The sequence below is a fragment of the Pseudophryne corroboree genome, chromosome 6 (assembly GCF_028390025.1).
Source record: "Pseudophryne corroboree isolate aPseCor3 chromosome 6, aPseCor3.hap2, whole genome shotgun sequence".
Taxonomy (NCBI): domain Eukaryota; kingdom Metazoa; phylum Chordata; class Amphibia; order Anura; family Myobatrachidae; genus Pseudophryne; species Pseudophryne corroboree.
In genome coordinates this window covers 486,289,320-486,308,657 of record NC_086449.1, presented here as the reverse complement: position 1 = coordinate 486,308,657, position 19,338 = coordinate 486,289,320, and the positions used below count along the sequence as shown (strand labels likewise).

Sequence of the window (19,338 nt, the reverse complement as noted above, 5' to 3'; positions counted from 1 at the left end):
AGGACTTTCCATCTAGAAGATCATAAGAACTATCTCACACTACCAGTGCCCTGTGGCTCCTGCCATCCTGTAGTACCCAGGAACTGTATTTATTCTTTGCTGACTTTTACGTTTTCTTTTACTGCTGCTGTGTTGCGGAGTTGTCATAATAAACATCATTGACTTTTATCCAAGCTGTCGTGGTCACGCCTTCGGGCAATTATTATTCATGTTACTTACATGTCCAGGGGTCTGATACAACCTCCCAGGTTCCGGTACATCTCAGCCCCTACAACTGAGGCTGCCTCCCGTCAGCTCAGGCCCTCAGTTGTGACACAGAGAAGCCTGAATTTGATCCAGCCGGCCGGATAATTCCTGGAGATACTGCATCACCTGGCTAGTGCAGCCTTCTGACTCTGAACTCGGGAAACCAAGTCCTGGATGGCGCTTGCCTCTGGGTTCCGATCCCCCGGGTCCATGGGGCCTGAGTATACTGTCACTGACCTGGATTGGGAGTGTTGTGAACTCGGGGGCTCCTCCGGTGGTCGGGAAGAGGAACCACAGCTGGGTCGGAGCAGAGAAGGCCGGATATAGGTTTTCCTCATACAGGACTCTGACAATTATGTTTTATGAAAAAATGCTGAAGAACTTTATTTAGGGAAGGGAGCAATACAGCAGCACATGGAAGAAAGAGGACTTGTGGGCAATGTCAAAGGCTACTAAATAATTTGTGAGCGATGATTAGAGATACATGAATAAAGAACTTGTGAGCGATGGTGAAAGACACTAAAGAATTCGTGAGCAATGTTTAAAGTCACTGGTGAATGAAGAGCTAGTGAGCGATGTTGAAAGACACTGAAGAATTTGTGAGCGATGTTTTAGAGACACTGATGATTGAAGAACTTGTGAGCGATGTTTAAAGACACTGATGATTGAAGAACTTGTGAGCGATGTTAAAAAGACACTGATGATTGAAGAAATTGTGAGTGATGTTTAAAGACACTGATGATTGAAGAACTTGTGAGCGATGATAAAGACACTGATGAATGAAGAACTTGTGAGCGATGATAAAGACACTGATGAATGAAGAACTTGTGAGCGATGATAAAGACACTGATGAATGAAGAACTTGTGAGTGATGTTTTAAGACACTGATGAATGAAGAACTTGTGAGCGATGATAAAGACACTGATGAATGAAGAACTTGTGAGCGATGATAAAGACACTGATGAATGAAGAACTTGTGAGCGATGATAAAAGGCACTGAAGATTTTGTGAGCAATGTTCATAGACGCTGATAATTGAAGAACTTGGGAGCGCTGTTTAAAGACACTGGAGACTTGGTGAGCGAGCAGAACGATATGCTGGGAAAGTTGACTGGATGCTGGAAACTCTAGGAGATAGCACAGCGGTCACAGGAGCACTGGAGATCACCTCTGGAAAAGCAACGATACTTAGGCGCCGGAGCTCTGCCCGGCATCTGGTTTTGAATCTCCCGCCCTAACAGGATTGGTGGAGCAGTTCTGTGACGCCACCCGCTCCCCGCCCACGTGACGCCGGGTGCAATGGCGGCGCCCACACTCCGGGGAACTGCCGGGAGCAGCCCCAGCCAGATGCCGGGACCCGATGACCGCCTGAGGCGGGAGCCGCTAGACGGACCAGCAGACACGCAGGGGTAAGCGCGGCGGCCGCTGCCTCTGGTGTGTGACAGATGTGAAATAAGTGGCTAAGTCAAGAGCAGAGAGTGAGGATGGGTGACGAGGTGGGGCTGGGCAGAGGAGGAAGTTGACTGTGGCAAAGAGGCACCGGGGGTTTGAAGACTGGGAGGAGATGAGATTTTTGAAGTATGACTGTTTAGTGAGGGAAAGGGCAGCACTGAAGGATGAGAGCATGAGTTTGAAATGGAGGAAATCTGCTTTAGAACGTGATTTCCTCCACTTTTGCTATGCAGTATGTGAGCATTTTTGAAGATATCTAGTGCATTTGGTGCACCAAGGTTGAGGTTTTAATCTGCAAGGGTGAATAGTGGTCGGTGGAGCGACAGAGTCAAGACCAGAAGTAAGGGATGTTTTGCAGGGCCGTAACTAGCTGTGTGCCAGTGGTGCCTTGCACAACTGCACTGTGGGCGCACCATCTGGCAGCACCACATGCACGGCCGCTGCCCGAGCTCTCTCACTGCTTCCCGCCCCCCATCTCCCACCTCCCACCACTGCAGCTCTGCCCTGCATGCAGGGGGGTTTATTTATGTAAATTAGCCGGAGCCACGGACTGCTATTTAAGCCTCACCCCCTCCTGAATCTGTCCCCGACCCTTCAAAGACCCACAAATTTTGGGTTGTGCACATGTGCTGTGTCCCTCCACTGGCTGTTGCATCCTATAATTACATGTAATGTGTGAAAAAGGGGACCCTGCTGCCATAACGTGTAAAAGGGGGACTCTGCCTGCCATAATGTGTAAAAAGGTGGCTCTACCTGCCTTATGTGTAAACAAGGGGACCTGCTGCCGTAACGTGTAAAAAGGAGAACTCTACCTGCCGTAATGTGTAAAAGGTAGCTCTGCCTGCCGCAATGTGTAAAATGGGGCTCTACCTGGCATAATTTGGGTAAGTGGTGCTATTGTGCGGCATTATTTGAATAATTAATAATAATAATAATCATAATAAATGCGCAGCATAATATGAATTGTTATTATTTTGTGGCCACACCCCTTCCCCATGAATCCACACCCCTATATTTTTGCCACGTGCCTATGGCATGCACTGGCCTTATTTTAAATATGGGGGCGCCGATGCTGTTTCCTGCACACAGCGTTAAAATATCTGGTGACGGCACTGATGTGTTGTATAGGGAAGTGGCTTGTTCAGGGCATATGGGAGAGAATAGGAGTGATAAGTCAGTCGAACAGGACAGGGAGGATAGGGATGTGGTGTCAATAGTCTCAATGTTACGCTTAGTAAAAGTAGCCTTAGGAGGTAGAGATGTGGAAGCACAGACGGATAAGTTAAGAGAGAGCAGGTAGTAGTCAGAGAGGTGAAAAGGGGATTTGGAGAAATCAGAAATATAACCATGGAGAGTGACAACCAGATCCAGTGAGCTCCCATTCACATGGTAGTGTGAGGAGGTCCACAGTGAGAGACCAAGTGAAGATGTGAGGTTAAGGAGTTTAGATACAGGAGATTTTGTGGGGATATTGAAAGAGATGTTGAAATCCGAAATCCCCTAGGATAATGAAGGGAATGCCAGAAGAGAGGAAGTGAGGAAGCCAGGCAGCAAGGTTGCCAAGGAACGTGGAGGAAATGCCAGGAAGATGGTAAATGACAGCATCTTGAAGATTAGCAGGTTGGTAGATGCATATAGCATGGACCTCACATGTAGAGAATGTAAATGACAGTTCTGAAGTTATGAGCTGTAGTTAGAAAGTAAAAGGTGCCCAACACCCCCACCAAGGCAAACCCCTTTGGGGGTATATGAGAATTTGAGTCCCCCAGCAGAGAGAGCAGCAGGAGAAACTGTCTCAAAGGGGATAATACAGCTAACAGTGATGGCTAGGAGATGCAGTGAATTGGAGACAAAGAGGTCCTGGGTTGGGACCAGTTTGTTACAGACAGATCTGGCATTCCAGATGGCACAGGAGAGAGGGAGAGAGTCTGAGGGGGTGATGTGAACAAGATTATCAGGGTTGCTGTAGTGATGAGGTGAGATTAATTTGGAAGGAAGGGATAGGGTGTAGTGATGGTGCTGGGTCCTGGGCTATAAAGGGAAACTGCAGGAGTGGGACATGGAGGAAGTGCAGTATGATACTGATGGAGGAGAGGTGAGGTGACATGCAAAGGAGGGAGAGAGCAGGGCTGGGTGGTGGGGTAGAGTGCCTGTGATGGGGCAGAAGTGAATGACAGTAGGGTAACAGGAGAATAGGGAAAATGAAGCAAAGGGGAGGATGGGAGACAGAAGAGAGAGGATGATATGTAGGAGACCAGGACAGAAGGATAGAGGGGCGGATTGGGAACAAAAAGCGCCCTGGACAAATTTGTACTAGTGGCCCCACACGGGCAGCACCAGAGGTGTAAGGTCTAGCCATGGGCCATGGCAGCAGCACCCTCCCACCCAAGACTTTCCAGATAGTGGGCATGTCCAGCATCAAGGGGGAGTTAAAAAGAAATAAAATTAAATATTATGAGCACATTATATGATACACCTTCAGAATTTAGGAAACTATATAATTCATTAGAAATATATATTTTCTTGCTTATTACACCAACCCAATCACTATTCACTCAATCTTATATGTCAGCCAAGCAGGCAGACAGAGCATACACTAGATCATCTGCTAAGTGGCAAAGTCATTTTCATATATGCAAATTATTTTGCATCTTATTCATTATGTCTATTAAAAAGGACCACATGTCCTCAAACAAAACAGGCCCCACGGGGGCATCGGCCCACCGTGGATCTTCCCTGTAGACCCTATGGCCAATCCGCGCGTGGTACCATGGAGAAATATAGGATTAGGTAGACAAGGAGTATTTGGGATACTGTCAGCCTGGACATAGTGTGGATGAGATAAATAGGGGTAGTAAATTGAAAATAGGAATGTTGGCAGAATAAGAAACAGAGAAGTAGAATTTAAAAAATGCAGGAGATAGTAATACCGGTATACATACGATTTACCGGCGGGTGGGATTCCAGCTGTCCATATCCCGACAGTGGCATCCCACCCGCCAGAATGCCAGCAGCGGAGCGAGCGCAAAGAGTCCTCTTGCAGGCTCGCTGCGCTCACCACGCTGTGGGCTCAGTGGCTAGCTGCGCTCACCACAGTATCTATTCCCACTCTATGGGTGTCATGGAGCCCCACGAGAGGAAATAATACTGTACTACTGGGATTCCAGCTGGCTGCATTGCCGGCTGTCAGGATTTCGGCATCAGTATCCTAACCCCCAGGATCCTGACAGCCAGCAAATTGAACGGATCCCATAATACCAAGGTAATTCAGATATGATTTGTGAGTATAAAAAATGTGGTTAATGGGGGTCATTCCAACCTGATCGCACACTAGCTATTTTTTGCTGATATCAGGTCAAAACTCTGCAAAACTGCACATGCGTATGCACCGCATGCGCAGGCGTGTTGTACGGGTACAAAGTGGATCAGTACTGGGCGATGGATTTAACGAAGAATCCATTCGCACAGCCGATTGCAAGATTGACAGGAAGAAGGTGTTTATGGGTGTCAACTGACCATTTTCAGGGAGTGGTTGGAAAAACGCAGGCGTGTCCAAGCATTTGCAGGGTGGGTGTCTGACGTCAATTCCGGGACCGGACAGGCTGAAGAGATCACAGTGGCTGAGTAATTTCAGACCTACTCAGAAACTGCACAAAACTTTTTTGTACCGCTCGGCTGCACAAGTGTTCGCACACTTGCAAAGCAAAATACACTCCCCCATAGGCAGTGACTATCTGATCGCACTGCTGCAAAAAATAGCTAGCGAGCGATCAACTCGGAATGACCCTCAATGTACACAGGTTAACAGTAAGGCAAATGTTTAACTGATGAAAGATGAAAAATTTACACAGTGTTTGTTTATGCAAATAGCAACCCAGTGGACCTTCATTAACTATGCATCTCAGACCAAAATTTGTATACCAGGTATTTACAATGTAAAGCAAAACATTTAATTTCTGTCTACAGACATTGGTTGTATAGTGTTCAAGGACAGTGAGGATTGGAGGATGTTAGAAATGAACATACATTTGTAGTTTTAAAGCAGTCCCAGGGTTGATCTAGTTGTAGGATGTTTTTTCTCATTTGTTTGATGTTTTCTTTCAGTTTTCGTCCAGGCGTGACCCTTTGAAATGTAACCCTTTGATAACTTTGCCCCAATTCAATGAACCAAGGCTTATTCAGCCTTACTTAACACTAATAAGTAAACTTACAAACAAATGTTTGTAAGCACATTGATTAAAGCACACCCCTATGCCCATCACCCTTTAGGAGAACAATAAAATCTAAAACAAACAAATGGTTATAGGCGAGGGTAACATCACAGATTCCCAAAATCTCAATAAAACAGACTAAATCTGCTTCTAACAATAATTCCACAGTTACCTAATGAAATGTAGTTGATATGTAGTTCTGCAATTTAATCTATGCTATTGAACAAATGCATTAGAGTTTGCTGGGAGCAGTAGTTCCACATTTACCTGTAGGTGAGAGAACAATAAGACATTTGGGGTTACTTTGCAGTCCTTTGCATATAGATCATAACATTTTCCAGGTTAAGTCCAGGTGCACCCCTTTGAAACTTTACCATTCAATAACTTTGCCCCAATTCAATCAGCCAAGGCATAATCAGCCTGTCTCCAGTGTGAACGTCTCAAGCTCCCCATCACCAGTGTATATGTCCCCTCAGGCCCAATTTTGCCCTCTCCGGCTGTAGTGTGTATTCCTCCATGTCCCCCAGTCCCATTCACCAGTTTATACCTCAATATCCCACCTCTGGCCGCACTGTATATGTCTCCATGACCTCCCCTTCCTCTCCCAGTCACTAGTGTTTATGCCTCAATATTCAACCTCTGGCCGCAATGTATATTTCTCCATGACCTCCTCTTCCTCTCCCAGTCACTAGTGTTTGTGCCTCAATATCCCACCTCTGGCCGCACGGTATATGTCTCCATGACCTCCCCTTCCTCTCCCAGTCACTAGTGTTTATGCCTCAATATTCAACCTCTGGCCGCAGTGTATATGTCTCCATGACCTCCCCTTCCTCTCCCAGTCACTAGTGTTTGTGCCTCAATATTCAACCTCTGGCCGCAGTGTATATGTCTCCATGACCTCCCCTTCCTCTCCCAGTCACTAGTGTTTATGCCTCAATATTCAACCTCTGGCCGCAGTGTATGTCTCCATGACCTCCCCTTCCTCTCCCAGTCACTAGTGTTTATGCCTCAATATTCAACCTCTGGCCGCAGTGTGTATGTATCCATGTCCGTCGATCCCCAGCCACTAGTGTTTATGCCTCCATGTCCCCACTCTGACCACAGTGTGTATGAATCCATATCCCCCCAGTCACCAGTGTTTATGTCTCTGCCCCCTCCCTGTCACCAGAGTGTATGTCTTCAGCCTCCCCCCTATCACCACAGTATATGTCTCCATGCCGCCCATCAGCAGTGTATATGTCCCCAGAGCCGTACTAGGTGTGGGCCAGCGGTGCCTTGCCCACAGCGCATATGCACTGTGGGTGCACCATCTGGCAGCGCCACCTGCATGGCCACTTGCTCTATCACTGGCGCCTGCCGCTGCAGCGCTTCTTTTCAAGGGGGGACTTTCTGCACTTCTGTCCCCAGCCCAGGCAGAGCCCAGCCGTGGCAACGGATTACAGAAAAAGCAGCCAGGCATTCATTTAACAGTGGTGGTACTACATGTATGTCAAATTTGGAGCTGACCACGGTGTGCCCTGATTGGTTGCTCCCAGACCGACAGCCAATCAGGAGCAGCAGCAGCGGCCAGCGACAAATTCAATATGCCACTGTCTGTCATAATAAAGTGAAAGGGAATGGCTCTGGTGGTGGCTGATTGGCTGCCGTGGCTGTCAGTCAGGCCATCTGGGCGGGAGAAATGGTGGGAGGAGCGGTGATTAGTCGGCGGAGCTGTCATTCAGGAGGGGTGGTTGGGCTGCAGTGACTGCTGGTTGTCCAGTGTGTCTACATTACACTGAGGACTGACAGCCAGGCCGCCGGCTTACCAACACCGGCTTCGTCCAGGGGCCCCCACACACTGTCCTCAAAACTGCAAAAAAACATCGGAGTAGGAGTACAGCATTTACCTGTCTCCTCTCCGTCTTCCTCGGCAGCTGAGACGTTCCATTACAGCTGCGGCCACCGAGGAGCTTCACTCACAGCAGTCTCGCTCAAAATCAGCATCTTGCCTAGGGTTCCATGGAGTGCTAATCTGACATGAGGAATGGGTATCATTAACACTGATAACAGAATCGAACAAAAAATATAATAAAAAAAAAACAAATAAAACAAACTTTTATTTTTTTTGTTTTATATGGTTTCCATATTAAAACCATTTCTGATTTCTCCAAAGAACAGAGCCCAATTAGTTTAAGACCACTGGCAGAGAAAACCCATGACATTGCAGGTGCCTTAGGAAGATAGAATCTGATCCACTGATTTAGTTCTTTTATCTAGATTATTTTGCATATTTAGCTTATAAATTACTTTTCAAATATCTGCCAAATGTATTGCTTTATTATTTTTCCTTTCATCCAGTATGTTTATAATAGACATGACCTTTTGCAGTGTTATCAAACAGAAGTGATGGGTTGATGCGAATGAGCTTATGTAGCTAAAGCACAGTCTATGTAGTTAATTGATCTACTTTTCAAGGTCCCCAGTGCCTTTGAGAATTACTAGCTGAGGTCACCTACAGCTTCTGTTCTGTTAATCATTTGTGCTTTCCTGACAAGTAGAGCAGGCAAAGTATGTGTGACCTATGTTGTTAGTATTGTTTCAAGTTCATAACAATATATTGTATGCGCTTTTCATTCGATTATTCATGTTGCAGAAATGTTATTTTTATTTAGACAATACATTTTATTTTTCAGAAGTATACTGTATAAAAAATAAAAGTTAATTACAGTTTATTCTCAATTAATTGCATCATCAATATGGTATATTCTTTATTAAAAGGCAACAACCCTACGGAGTATGTTTAGCAAAATTAATGTGTGCGATATCCCCCAAAACAGACATTTTCAGAGCATATCTGAAAATTTCAAGCATCTCCATGATTTATCCAGAGGAACTGCTGCTGCAGTCCCAAATGATCGCAAAAGCAGCCCCCATATCTTTTTTGGGGGGGTTTCAATTGCAAGATTTATGAAACTCCTGGGGCAAAGCATTCCGAAGCTTGCCCTAGGAGCTAACAATATCTTAGGGGGAAAAAAATATGGAAAGGAATCCTCCAGATCCCTCCACACAGCATTGATGGCTGCGTATGTGCATTAAGCCCCATACACTCTAGACGAGAAAGTAAAAGATCTTGCTCAGAAGGTCCAATCTGAGCAAGATCTTTTACAATTTCGTCAGGTGTGTACACTCAATGTCATTAATGATGCACGCTCCCGCACATCGTTAACGACCCCCTCCCTCGTCTGAACATGTACAGATGAGGGAGGTCCTTGTTAATGACAGCCATGCTGCAAGTTTGTATACACTTGCCGATGCCGGCACCCCACCGGGTCCCCGCTGCTGCCAATATTGGCATCGGCGGGGGATCATTTAGTGTGTATGGGGCTTAAGTCTGGCTTGGTAAGAACCCAGGAGCAAATTGTAAGCTATGACTCACTTTGCTTCCAGACAAGAGAAGTATAGTAAATAGGAGCAAAAATATTCAGTTTTGCTTTGAGAATTGACATAATAATTTCTCTTCACAACCACATTAAAAGCTGGATTTTAATTAATAGGGTCATAAATGATTGTAGCTAGCCATATAATAGTAATTTTTAACATGCAGAACACCATGTTACCATATCTATAGTACTTGACTCGCAAAAGACAACAGAGTAATTTTATATTGGTCTATGAGGAGTTGTTGAATTTTGGATAATTCTTGTAATTTATAATTAATTATATTAGCACTGTCTTGTTGTTTTAGCACAATCTAACCTAGAGTGTGCAGTTTACAGGACACTCAATTAAGGAACTGACTCATTTGCTATTAACATTAGCTAATCTAACTACTTAGTATAATAGACAACCAAATTTTTACAAGGGACCCCAACATGGTAGTGATCAGAGTCAAAATAGGCAAGTCAAAGGATCAGATTCAATTAGTCATGAGTTTGGTGACACTCTCTCTTCTCCTGGGTAAAGTACCCTGAGCTTACTGTATTCAGTTTGAGACCACAATCAACCTACGAGCAGCCCTGAGCTAGCTATTAATGTTTGTTTTTTTACTCTCAACTCCTGAGGGCACTAGGCGTGTTGTGTATTTACTATTATTTGACCCTTTTAAACAGGGGTTCCCAGCCACAGTCCTCTAGGCACAGTCCAGGTTTTAAGAATAACCATACTTAAGCATAGATGAGTTGCAGTAATTAGTACCACAGTTATATTGATTTAAAGATCTGTGCTCAAGCAAGGATATCACTAAAACCTGGACTGTTAGTGTGTCTTGAGAACCATGGTTGGAATCCCCTGCTTTTTAAACTAGCAGTCAAAACTACAGGAGATGCAGCAGATTGTGTCTGAATGATGTCATGATTTATTATTTATTTATTTTATTTATTACCAGTTATTTATATAGCGCACACATATTCCGCAGCGCTTTACAGAGAATTGGCCATTCACATCAGTCCCTGCCCCAGTGGAGCTTACAATCTATATTCCCTATTACATGTACACGCACACACATTCACCCTAGGGTTAATTTTGTTGGGAGCCAATTAACCTGCCAGTATATTTTTGGATTGTGGGAGGAAACCGGAGTACCCGGAGGAAACCCATGCAAGTACGGGGAGAATATACAAACTCCACACAGTTAGGGCCATGGTGGGAATTGAACCCATGACCTCAGTGCTGTGAGGCAGTAATGCTAACCATTACACCATCCGTACTGCCCATGATAATGATCCATTCAACTTAAAAATTATTGATTTTGATCACATACAATCCACAGTTTGAAGTTAGGACCACTCAAAACATCTTTGAAAACAGGAAATCTTAATACTGTATTTAATTCTTTGATCACATTTTTAATTAGGCCAATACAGACTTTTATTACATTTCAGTTTTGTGGTAACTTTGTGGGATCTGCCTATTGCTATGTGTTCCTTTTATATATATATATATATATATATATATATATATTTTATATTCAAAGAACTATTAATGTTTTTCACTTGGGTCTATTTCATTGTGTTTGTGTAACATTCTTGATGGAGTGGATCTGCGTGGATGCAGCTGATTTACTGTACTAAACACTATATATCATTTTCAAATTATTTTAATTGTGTGGTTAAACTTAGTGCTCTGTTTATCATCAACATTATTCTAGTTTTTAGTATTGACAAAAACTATTTAATTGCAAGATTGTGTTACAGGGCAGCAATGTCTTACAAATGAAAGACCATGTGACGAGTACTGTATAATAGAGGTTATTATGTTGATCTGCAATATCACATGACCAAAATGGTTAGTGTTCTAATTGGTGATTCCTTTCTTCCTTTTCACACCATTTGCATATATATCCTAGAATTAATTATTATTTGGAGTTACGTACTCATTATTGAAAATCAAATACAGTAGTTAAATAAACAGATCTCTTGACTGTCAACTTACCTTTTGTAAGATCAAATAGTTTCTATTTTATTTTACAAAATGACCAGCTATATTACATATAATTGTTTACTATCATGTGGATATTATATTGTTAATAGTACCATAGTACTGTGAATATTAGATAGAATTTTAATATATATTCACGTTCTTTGCTTTTCTCCTCTATTTAAATCTGTATGTCTATTAATTTCTAAGGTATTTGGAAGTGCTATGCTATCACTGTATTAGTGCACAATTTAAATTTTTTTTTTTTATTGTGAGTAGTGAATGCTGCAGCACAGTCCAACATTCAGAGGTAGCGCTGCAGCACAGTCCAACATTCAGAGGTAGCGCTGCAGCACAGTCCAACATTCAAACAGGGGAGCCACACCACCTGCCACTCCAAATGCTGCCAAACATTGCCAACTGGGACTCACTGTCAGTAGGTGTGGCTCCCCTATTTGAATTGTGGACTGCGCAGCAGCCCCACCTTTGGAGCCACCACTGATTGTGAGTATACAATACATAATCAAATCATGTAGCACTGTGCTTGACTGTATCAACTGAGTTCATATTTAATCAATTTATGTGTAAAGCTTAAATGGGGAGATTTACTAACCAGCGTTTTACTAAACTACAGTTTATAAACCATGCAATTTAGCCCTTCCCCAAGGGGAATGTTTGTTATGTGAATAGAAGAAAACAAAGGGTGCACAATGGTGAAGTGCAATATGTTCCACACAAAATCTTTACGTGACAATTGAAAACACTCACAGTCAAGAGTGATAAGGGCATATTAGAAAACCATCCTGCAGTAACTTGTGCTGTGGTCCTGCTGCTTCTGCTAGTAATAATGGATGCCTACACATGCTTAGCCTTGTTTCTGAGCCAATGACATCACTACATCTGCGTCTCTGCAAATCCTTTTCAAACGCGTTCCACCACTAGATGGACTTAGTCAATGGGTGTGTCCAACTTGGAAACCAATGATGTTTCTAGAAAAAAGTCAATAAAACTTATTGGTCTAATCATTCTTTTTAGTCACCAAAAGGCTCAAAACATATACACAATCCATAATTGCTGAAATCTGTATATTTAAAAGTACAAATACATTACATCAAAGATATTTTGAGCTAATCTTAAAATATTAACTGTAACATTAATTAAAAACAAAGTGTCTTTTTTGTTATCTTCACTCATAATTGCAATTTTATAAAATAGGGGTCATTTTATAGTTATCATACAGGTGGCATATTTGTCAATCAGAGAAAAACTGAATGTCATTGTACGAATTATATTAACACTAAACAGATTATAAGGCTCCTATTACCATATTACAGATTTCTATAATATTGCACTAATATCTAAAATACTATATGTACATTAATGTCACCATTTAACACATCTACATATTTATACTGATGTCAAGACAAAAAACACAGATGATAATTCAAAATAGGTTGAGTATGGTGCATGGTCATATCAAGAGAAGAGGAGGCCCATGTGCAGACTCCATCTGGGCCCCCTCCTCTCTTGCCAGCAGCGGTGTAGACTCTGGACACTAGCGTCACTTGGGACCCTAGCGCTGTCCCAGAGTCTAGTGCGCATGAGTAGGCCTCCAGGAAAAGAGCGCGGTGGCCATTTTCCCAGATATTTTCTTACTGAGCATGCGCAAAACGCAGGATAAAATGGCTGCCGTGTCTTTTTTTCACGGTGATGCTGGCAGCGCTGCTGCTGCCTATGTGGTAATCTGGAGGGTAAGTATTGAAAAAAAATGGGTGCATGATGTGCGGTGTGGGTCCCCATGGACCCTGGGGTCCCAAGTGCACTGCACACACTGCATCTATTAAAAATACACCACTGGTATGGGATCCCTTCAGTCAGGATGCTGACAGTCAGCATCCCAATGGTTAGAATCCCAGCACTTTTTGAATGTTAAACTAATCCTAATCCTTACCCTCTCGCTATCTCTAACCCTCCCCTCCCACAGCCTAGCCCTCCCCCCCCGCAGCCTAACCCTAACCCTCCCCTCCCACAGCCTAACCTTAGTCCTCCATACCCATAGCCTCATGCTCTCACTAGTGCTTGACCCTGTCCTCCCTTCCTGCAGCCTAACCATAACCCTCCCCTCCCACAGCCTAACCTTAATCCTCCATACCCACAGCCTCATGCTCTCACTAGTGCTTGACCCTGCCCTCCCCTCCTGCAGCCTAACCATAACCCTCCCCTCCAACAGCCTAACCTTAATCCTCCATACCCACAGCCTCATGCTCTCACTAGTGCTTGACCCTGCCCTCCCCTCCCGCAGCCTAAACATAACCCTCCCGGCATACTTATGTTATGGATTCTGGCTGTCAGGATCCAGTCGTCGGGATTCTGAGCAATTCCAGTGCTGGTCTTCTCACCACTGGCATCGTGCACATCAGGATGCCAACAACATCCCTTCAGAATATCCATTCACAAGAACAAGAAAAACATGAAATATACACACAGATAAGAGTTTACTGCCATATTAATAAAAACACTTCAAATAAGTATATAGGTTATAAAATGATACACAGAACATAATATTACATGGTATAACACTTCTAAATACAGGTTGAGTATCCCTTATCCAAAATGCTTGGGACCAGAGGTATTTTGGATATGGGATTTTTCCGTATTTTGGAATAATTGCATACCATAATGAGATATCATGGTGATGGGACCTAAATCTAAGCACAGAATGCATTTATGTTACATATACACCTTATACACACAGTCTGAAGGTCATTTTAGCCAATATTTTTAATAACTTTATGCATTAAACAAAGCGTGTGTACATTCACACAAATCATTTATGTTTCATATATACCTTATACACACAGCCTGAAGGTCATTTAATACAATATTTTTAATAACTTTGAGTATTAAAAAAAATTTCTGTACATTGAGCCACAGAAAACAAAGGTTTCACTATCTCACTCTCACTCAAAAAATTCCGTATTTCGGAATATTCTGTATTTCGGAATATTTGGATATGGGATACTCAACCTGTATAAATATATTATTTTTACAATTATACAAATTTCTTTGCATACCTAAAGGGAGAGATGAAGACTGAGGTAAGGGAACAAAAAAAGAAAAATATCTTATATTGCAAGGGAAAGGTGACACTGTTGCATAAAAATCACAAAGGGAGAAACCATCCAACAACTAAGTGATTACACATTGTCACCATACAACAAGAAAGATGGTTAATAGACAAGCTTAAATTACTCTATTAGAAAAGGGAACTATATCACAACCTTCATTAAGGCCGAAGGGAACTAATGTATTTAATTTATGAATTCAAAAGGTTCATGCCTCGCTAATTTCTTCATGATGTCGCCTTTCCTTACAACTTGGACAACATGTTCTATTGCTATGAATGTAAAATTAGTTAGCAATGATTTTTGGCACACTGCAAATTGTCTCAGAACCTTATGAGTTTTAACTTTATTTTAAATATTCTACAATTTTAAGTTTGCACTGAATGTTAGTTTTTCCAATATTTTTCTTGCTGCTCTGGCATTCACTCATATACACAACATTTGTTGATTGACAGTTCAATAAACTATGTTTTTCTTGTAATTATTATAATTACTAACATTCATTCTGAATTACCTACAGAATTAACATACTTTACAATGAGTTCTTTGATTGTTCAATCCAATTAATATCAGGTTTCACTGTAGGAAGGAGGCTAGGAGCTAATATACTCTTCAATGATCTAGTTTTAAAAAAAAAGTTAATTGAGGTTCCATCAGTAACAATTTGCCTAATTCAGGGTCCAAGGAGAGAATGTCTTCTTATGTCTTCTTATGATCCTCCTTATTTGTTTTTCCTTATTCCTGAACCTGTCCTGTTTGTCTTTATATGTGCGTAAGTACTGAATTTAATTAGTTTACATATCATCCTGTTAACATTAACTGAAACATTGATGGGGTATATTTCTGTTGTCTGAGTTATTGCGCCTTGAGTGCCGCTTCATTGTAGTAGCCGTGTTTACATAACACCCATGTATCGCAAGTGAGTGGCTACTTTAGAGTGAGACTACATCATACATAAGTTTATTTACAATGAGGCAATACCCACTCTAATTACACCCGGTGCAGCCGCAGCCACACAAGGGGTGTGGCGTCACAGGTGGGGCTTTGCGAGAGGGGAGGGCTAAGCGTCCTCACCCCTGTTTTCATCACTCTGGGGTCCGGGTGATGCCTCCTGCCCCCAGATACTGGCGTGCCTGCTGTGCTGGCTTCTACAGGGTGATAGGAGCCGGGTTGCTGCATATAATTTTACAATGCTTCACCCAGCTCCTGCCACTGAGCAGTTGCTGACACTTTGGTGTCACCCCTCGGCAAGTGGCACCCTCCTCACCTTCCTTGTGACGCCATTGCTTGTTAAGTATGTTGTTGTTTAGTCAATCTCTATTTTGTGTTTATATTTTTGTACTTTTATTTGGATCGTGTTTATTATACAGGGTATTTATGAGATGGCTTTGCTATACTGTAGCTCTTTATCAAGTCTGATTCTGAAGAAGTCACTAGTGCATTTGGATTATTCAAAGCAGATTACTTTCTCCTAAGGATTTACAACAACATACTGTCAATCACTGGACTAAAAAGAACTGCTACAGTACCACAGACTATGGAGGTGCATCATATGGTTCAAGTATAGAGCTGTTAAAGTCATATTTTGCTATGGTCTACTCTTAGATTGCCTGCAGGAATTAATTTGAGGTTAGGACATTTGATCCTAAGTTTCTTTCTCAATCTCATGCAGTGTCTCTTAAGACTTGATAAAGCTCCCAGAAGCAAAACCGGTTAGAGGATCCCGGCTGACCCGTTGACCCCCTACTGCACACTGGTGATCGTTATTTGGAACCCTGGCACAGAGATGCTATAATATCCAGAAAGGGGAAATTGACATAAACTGCAGACTTGATTGTACAGGTCACACTCACCAGCTGAGGAGATCAAATACCTCCAGGAGAACAGTAACTGCAGCGATCTCCCTCAGAGAAGACGGGGTATGTGATAACTCAGTTCACTGTCTCTGCCTGTGCATGTCAATTGTAAAGCAAGTGTGTGCACTGGGTCAAATCAAGCCATCCAGAGAAAAAAGAACTTTCCAAATACACTGTTTCACCAGCCTGAAACAAAAGGCAGATATGATTGTTTCTCCCCTATTCTGAACTCTGATACATGTGGACACGGGATGCAATAAATTTGCCGGCTGTCAGGATACTTTAATGTTGGTATGTGCCTCTGGACATTCAACGCTTAGTATTACAATTCTATATCCCAGCACATGATCCACCTCTGTAGGAATCTGTTAATAACCATTTCTATTGATATGTGATAAATATTGATCTGAGATATTTTATCCTTATGCTTGTTTTAGAGCAACCTGTTGCCTAATGTACAATAAATACCTGTAATATTTAAAGCTATTTTGTGCTATTACATTGTTTCCATACCAGTTTTCACTTTTGAACATAGCACAGGACCTCTTTAGAATACTTGAGATTTTAACCACGATTAGTCTTCAGCTTGTGGTTTTGGGCTGGTAAGTCAAAGCTGCATACATTATATATATATATATATATATATATATATATATTGTGACAAGAATACTGGGATAGTGTTTGAGGGCAGGTATGTTTGTCCCAGGTTCTTGTCTTACATGTTTTAGAAAATGGATTAATTTGGTGCCGCACAGGAATAAAATTAATCTTTTTATGAAGTGCTCTTATCAAATGTGTCCCTTGTAACCAACAGTGCATTTGCATGAGAGATGCCTGTGATCGGTATCCAAGGAGTTATTGTTGTTGGTGGTGCACCCAGAGTCAAAAGTACATAGTAATGTTTGAAGAAAAAGAGAGACTCTGTGTTGGGGCACGCTTAATTAAAACTTAACTTTTAATTAGAATAGGATAAGAATGTAGTACACCGACAGACACACATATATAGTCTTTATAGAGGAGGACAAAAAGAATCTAGGCCTCTCTCCACTATTATCGTAAGAATCTAGATGTAGATTCAAAAGGAATTTAGAGATTAAAAATTACAAATAAGAGTAAACATTTTCAAATAGTATAATAAATGAGGTGACAGTGACACCTAAGATGAAAGTATCAGAGATTGAAATTCTACATAACAAAGGAAGATTTACAATATAAATCACAATGGTATTTAATATGACAAATTTTTGTAGACTAAGAGTATAGGTCCATTGACCAATGCCAATTGTGATAATATATCCTGGTATCCTAGTAGAGGGTAAACTGCTAATTCTGGGTTTCTGGTCAATGTATGGAATAAGGAATACGGAATGTGTGCAAGTCTGAGATCAGATGAGCAGTAGAGTCAATGATTGCTCCAACATTTCGACTTTACATACAAGGATAAAGATATTGACAGGTGAGTGATATAATTTTCAGGTCTGAGATCAGACAATTGAAAGAGGAAAAAAGGTATGAAATCAGTAGGGTCAAAGGTTGCTCCAACACTTCTGCTTTTCACATGAGGATAAAGATATCTATTACTGCACCTGAGATTCCCTAGTAGTCTCCCATCTAGGTACTGTTCAAGCTCCTCACTGCTTAGCTTCCAAGATCAGGCGAGATTGAGCGTAACCAGAGAGATATGGCAGTAATATCACATAGGTTGTGAATGAGAGAGTGTGTGGTTATTGGCACATACCAAAAGAGTACTTCTGCTGTCAATTAAAATGCACAGTCTATCTGTTACTATTGTGTTACAGAGAAATGATATGACTGGCATTCGGATGAGCGAGTACTGAATAAGTGAGGTATAGGAAACAATTAAGTACAGGGCCCGCCCTTTACTATCCACTGTCGTATAAAGTACAGCGGACAGTGGATGAGAGAGGCAGGTTACCTGGGCTTATAGAAAATAAGTGTGGAATTACACAGATATCTTAAAGTTTCCTATTAAGAAAGATCCCATAATCATATGTGATCCTGAGACAAAGTTTTTGGGAGCAACAGGGGTATGGTTCATGAAGATAAATTGACCATCTACAAATATTAAAGATATGAAAAAGGACTAAATAACATCCATAACATACGTTAAATATTTGTCACTATAGTCAAAACTGTTATGCACACCAGTGCCTGCAGGAAAGTACTGGTGTCAGGACTGTTATGCACTCCAGTGCCTGCAGGAATGTACTGGTGTTTGAACTGTTATGCAAAACAAATGGACTCACAGACAGACTAGGGAATATGACATAACGTACACAGAAGGTGGTAGGGTAACAAAATACACACAACGTGAACAGAGAAGCCCAGAGGCTAAGGAACTGGGTATCTCCCTTGTATTAGAACTGCTCAGATGTGAAAAGCAAGATGTTGTGTTTTAATACATAGAAAACCCGAAATGCTGTTGCTAAGGGCAACAGCAAAACCCTAAAGGGTTACCAACGGGTGTGGCAGTAAACTCCTTGGTCAGAGATGGAATGATAGACACAAGGAGATTCTCCACAATCCTAATTCTCACTTGCAGTGCACAGGTTCGGTTTACTGCCACTAAACTGACCCCTGACACCTAGCACAGTGAGACAGGATTAGACAGGCAAGTCTTAGAATACAGCCGCAAACTTGCTAAGTTCACAGAGTAGTAACAGAACCCCAGCAAGCTAAACGACTGACTCCAGTCTTACTGCTAGGTCTGGATTGGCAGAGTGTAATACCAAATCCCCAGGCCTATTTGCAGTAAGCAACAAACAAATACAAAGCTACACAGTACTGGCTAACTTTCAGAAACTGACTAACCAACAAAGATTCAGCAGCATCTGCTTACCCTGAAAAGAGGCCTTATAAAGCAGGTGCTGTCCACGCCCCACTCAGACCTCACAGACTGTGAGCACAAAAACCAGCACCGGATCCCCTGCCATGCACAGAGCCTATAACCACTGCACAACAAAAGACCCGAACCGGAGTATCAGCTGCGCTCAGGTTACTCCGCTAGCACTTGTCTCCCGGTTGCCATGACGAC

The 19,338-nt window shown here is 42.2% G+C and overlaps 1 pseudogene; it reads right to left on the bottom strand.

The window, feature by feature from the left end:
* Positions 1-17,857: 17,857 nt before the first annotated feature.
* Positions 17,858-17,976, bottom strand: LOC134936985 (5S ribosomal RNA; annotated as a pseudogene).
* Between the last annotated feature and the right edge of the window lie 1,362 nt (positions 17,977-19,338).